We start from the raw sequence: 5202 nt of genomic DNA, 5'->3' as shown, positions 1-5202 counted from the left end.
TGCCCACAAGCTATGTGCTTTCATGATAAACATAATCTCCAGAAGACAGGTCAAACTCACTGCCTGCCAAGAAGAAAAAAGCAGAGTATGAACTCTGAAGAATGGAGTCCCCCAAGGGTCAGTGCTAGCACCAACACTTTTCAATGTATGTACCTCATACAACTTCTAAGCCAGGGATGGGGAACGTTCAGCCCGCAGGCTGGATGCAGTCGGCCAGTGTTGTGTCTTATTATGTTTTCCTTGTACTGACCCTTGAAGGCCAAAGCCCTCATGTTCAGTACTGTGGGGTTCACTTTACTTTGTGGCAGTTTTGCAGCTCTGATGACTCCATGTTCTCTGCTATGAGGAGCCGGAGGCAGTCCTGGTTCCTCTCCATCCACAGGACTGGATTGGGTCAAGTCAGAGGCAGAGCAGGTACACGATCTGCGTACATATACTGATGCAATTGTTAAGATCCACCCGGGAGATGACTCCAGAGAGTTATAATAATAAATGACTGTTAGTTCAACACAGCAGTGTCCAGAGTGTTGTTGCTGAACGCACAACACAGCATCTGGTGACAAGGATGGGATACTTTGCTGAGAAGACAGCCCTAGATTGTGGGACGACATTCTGAGGCCAGGCTGTGTTTGTGATCAGAGGGAAGATTTTTTCCCCTCCTTCTTCTTTTCTCTCTAATATGGCTGATGTTAGTTAAAATGGCCACATTGGGTCACACAGAAGAATTTGATGTGAGCCAGCCGGCTTCTTGGGACTCTTATGTGGAAAGGGTATCCTATTACCTGGAAGCCAACCAAGTGGAAAACCCAGCACAGAAGTGTGAGATCCTTTTGACAATCTGTGGTGCCAAAACATTTGCCATTGTTCGTTCCCTCACAGCACCTGCCTTACCAAACACGAAGTCTTATGCTGAACTAATTGCCCTACTAAAGGCACATTTTTGCCCAAGGGCAACTGTTACCCTGCAGAGATTTCATTTTTTTAAATGGAACCAAAAGGCCAATGAAGGCATAGTGGATTACCTGGTTGAGCTCCATTGCCTTGCTGAATGTTGTGAGTTTAGGGATTTCCTGGATAGCCCACTTCATGACTGTCTTATCTGTGGGATTCAAGATGAAGCAATCCAACATCACCTGCTCTCTGAACCAAATTTGACCTTGGCTACTGCACCAAAAAAAGCATTGGCAGCTGAAGCAGCATCCCATAATGTAAGAGAAATTTGCCAGGCGTTCTCCAGCAATGTCCATTTACTCCAAAAAGATCAAGAATCTGATCATCACCAGCAACTTCAGTAGATTATACCCTCACCAACAGCACCACATAAGCCAATTAATCCACAGACATGTTTGAGTTGTGGCGGCCAATGTAGATAAAGGGAGCACAGGTTTAGGAAGGCGGAGTGTCATGCCTGCAAGGAGAAGGGCCACATAGAGAGGGTTTGCTGCTCGAAGCCCAATTCTGGGAGACAAAAAGGCTGTGGCAAATGTATTCACTCCCAATCCACTCACAGATTAGAGTCCTCCCCAGAACGTGAAGTACAAAAACCATATTTGATTCAAAATGTTGGTGTTGTTGAAACTCAAGGTTATGAGATGATTGCAACTGTAGTAATAAATGGAAAGAAGTGCAAAATGGAAGTGGACTGTGGTTCGGGAGTATCCCTCATAGATGAAAACACATTCTTCCAGTTTTTTCCCCAAATAAGTGAAACCTGAGTGTCACCTGCATGGCTACAGTGGACAGATTGTGGAAACTTTGGGTAGCTGCAGTGTCAACATCCAGTATGGATCTGTTTGACAGTGTCTACCCCTCCTTGTCACTAAGGGTTCCCACAAAAGTCTTCTGGGGAGAAACTGGTTCTCAACATTGGGAATCAGTATTCAAAGTGCACACAGTCTCTGCACAGAAAGTCTGGAAAGGCTTGCACGGGAGTTTCCCCAGGTATTCTCCGAGGAATTCCGAACTTACTCTGGTCCCCCTGTGATGTTTCAAACGGATCCTGTGATAGCCCCTATTTTATGAAGGCTCAGCATGTATCTTTTGCACTGAGGCTGAAAATTTATGCAGAATTAGATTGGCTTATCACACAAGAGGTTCTTGAGCGAATCATACATACAAGCTGTGCCACATCAATCGTTCCTGTTTTAAAACCTAACGGCAGTGTTTGCAACTGTGGGGATTACAAGTGCACTGTTAATAAAGCACTTAAGCAGGACCTGCACCCAGTGCCTGCCATTAACCAGTTTCTGTCTGTTCTTGCAGGAGGGAAGGTTTTTGCCAAACTTGACCTTGCTCAAGCCTGTCAGCAATTGATAGTGGATGACAAGGCTGCTGAGGCCCAAACAATAATTACACACCGGGGAGCCTCCTGTGTCAAGCGCCTCCAGTTTGGACGTTCTGGGGCACCAGGAATTTTCCAGCGGTTCAGAGAGAGAATGCTAGCAGGAATTCCCAGGGTTCTTCCATACTTCAATGGTGTGTTGATCATGGGGCTGTCACTGAGACACTCAGAGAAGTTTTACAGAGATTTGATAAAGCAGGTATCAGAGTAAAAAGAGAGAAATGTCAACTGGGAGTTTCTAGTATCAACTTTCTGGGATATCAGATTGATGCTTCTGACATTCACCCCAGTTGAAGACAAGGTAAAAGCAATACATAATGCCCCTATACCAAAATGCAAACAGGATCTATGTCTTTAGACCAACACGGCTACAACCTACACCCCTGTAACAGGCTCTTTAAACATTCTTAGGACTTCTCAACTTTTATCACATCCTCTTGAAATACAGAGCCATCATAACAGAGCCCCTTCATCACTTACTGGATAAAGGAGCTCAGTGGAAGTGGACTTGCCAGCACAACAAAGCCTTCCAGGGCGTCAAGAAGTTGCTGACATAAGACTGTGTCCTTGTTCACTATGATGAGCAGAAGCCACTGTCCATTACTTGTGATGCCTCACTGTTTGGTGTTGGTGCTGTCCTCAGTCACAAATTGCCTGATGGATGCACTCATTGCTTTTTACTCAAGAACAATGACTTCAATTGAGAGGAACGCACAGATTGATAAAGAAGCATTGGCAATCATTGCAGGAGTAAAAAATGTTTACAGTTATGTTTATGGCCACAAATTTAAAATCTGAACGGACCACAAACCCCTCCTTGGAATTTTTTCTATGGACAAACCAGCTCCTCCTATACTGTCTCCTCGTATGTGACTCTGCAGCATCATGCTAAATGCATATGACTGTATACTCATGTGCAAATCTTGGAAAACGATTGCAAATGCTGAAGTATTGAGTTACCTTCCACGACAAATACCTGATAGTGCTACTCCTCCATCAGCAGAAGTCTTCACACTAGAATCCATGCCAGAAGCCCCTCTTCAAGCTGATCAGAAAACAAGGACAACTGCAAAAGACCCTATCATTGCCTGTGACCTCAACTGGGTGTGGAGGGGCTGGCCTGCAGACAAATTAGCTGAGGAATTCAGGCCATTTTCATCATGCCAGCATGAGCCATCTGCACACAAGGGTTGCCTCTTGTGGAGAAATAGTGTCATAATTCCAGAAGCAGGATGCCAAATCATACTGACAATGCTGCGTGCAGTACACCTAGGCGTTGTGAGGATGAAAGCGCTGGCTAGAAGTTATGTATTGTGGCCAGGTATGGACAATGACAGAGAAAGTGTTGAGAGGGAGTGCAGCATTTGTGAAGCAACCTGTCATAATCCACCAAAGGCAACAGTATTCCCTTGGGAAATGACAAAGCAACCCTGGTCATGCATCCACATTGATTTTGCTGGCCCTTTTCAAGGGAAGAATTTCTTAATTGTTGTTGATTCGTACTCAAAATGGCGTGAAGTGATTACTGTCTCGACTCTTACATCAACTGCCACTATAATATCTCTCTGTCAGCTCTTTGCAACCCAGGGGATGCCCGACACAATCATTTCTGATAATGGCAGTGCATTCCCCTCGGCAGAGTTCCAAGATTTTGCCAGCTGCAATCTCATTCGAACTGTTACCGTTGCACCTCGCAGACCACAGACCAATGGGCAAGCTGAGCGAATGGTGCAGACTACAAAAGATGCACTGAAAAGGATTATTGTAGGAGAATGGCCTACCAGACTGGCCAGATTTCTGCTTGCTCAACATGTAATTCCTTGCCCTACAATTGAGTCCAGCCCATCAGAGCATCTTATGGGTCGTCGTCTCAAGACATGCCTTGACTGTGTTAACCCAGACCTTGTGAGAAACATGCAGTTTAGGAAAGAAAAGGAGTCGGACTCTGTATTGGCATCTGGTATCTTATGTCTTTTTGTTCCAAAAGAGAACGTGTTTGCTTGGACCTACGGGACAGGCCCACAGCAGGTTCAATCTAAAATTGTAAGCGACCTGTATCATATACAGTCCAGACTGACAATGGACAAGTTTGGAGATGTCACGTGGACCAGCTGCGTGGGCGTTCTCCTACTGGTAACCCTTTACCTGAGCAATCTCTAAGCACCAATCCACCACTGACAGACATGGATTGGGGAAGTGCTTACCTGTTTCCACCAACGCAAACCCCTTTCCATCACCGTCAGAAGGAAGCGTTGCTGTCGAGTCTCCAGATAGGCAGACAGGGCCGTCATCCACTGAACCCCTCACTGAGTCCGGTTCTATGGGAAGACCACAGTGGAAGCAGAGTCCTCCCAAATGGTTGGCTGACTATTCTGTCAAGCGGGAAGGGGTGTTGTGTCTTATTGTGTTTTCCTTGTACTGTCCTTTTAAGGCCAAAGCCCTCATGTTCAGCACTGCGGGGTTCACTTTACTTTGTGGCAGTTTTGCAGCTCTGGGGACTCCATGTTCACTGCCATGAGGAGCCGGAGGCAGTCTTGGTTCTTCTCCCTCCACAGGACTGGACTAGGTCAAGTCAGAGGCAGAGCAGGTACACGATCTGCATACATATACTGATGCAATTGTTAAGATCCACCCTGGAGACGACTCCAGAGAGTTGTAATAATAAATGACTGTTTGTTCAACACAGCAGTGTCCAAGGTGTTGATGCTGAACCCACAACATATCAGCCGGGGACTCCATTTCCCAGCCACACCTGCCCTCATGGTTTGTGCCAGTCTTCATGGAGACCCCAGCCTCAGCCATGCTGGCAGCACATGTGGCAGAGCAGCACAGGGGGCTGCTTTGGAGCTGCTGGGATCTTG

General features: G+C 46.2%; 1 pseudogene; it reads left to right on the top strand.

Moving 5' to 3' along the window:
- The first annotated feature begins 698 nt into the window (after positions 1–698).
- Positions 699–4501, top strand: LOC109298133 (annotated as a pseudogene).
- Positions 4502–5202: the final 701 nt, after the last annotated feature.

This window comes from Gavialis gangeticus, unplaced genomic scaffold (genome assembly GCF_001723915.1).
Source record: "Gavialis gangeticus isolate Ggan-Ray unplaced genomic scaffold, GavGan_comp1, whole genome shotgun sequence".
NCBI lineage: Eukaryota > Metazoa > Chordata > Crocodylia > Gavialidae > Gavialis > Gavialis gangeticus.
This window is presented reverse-complemented; position numbering and strand designations above follow the sequence as displayed.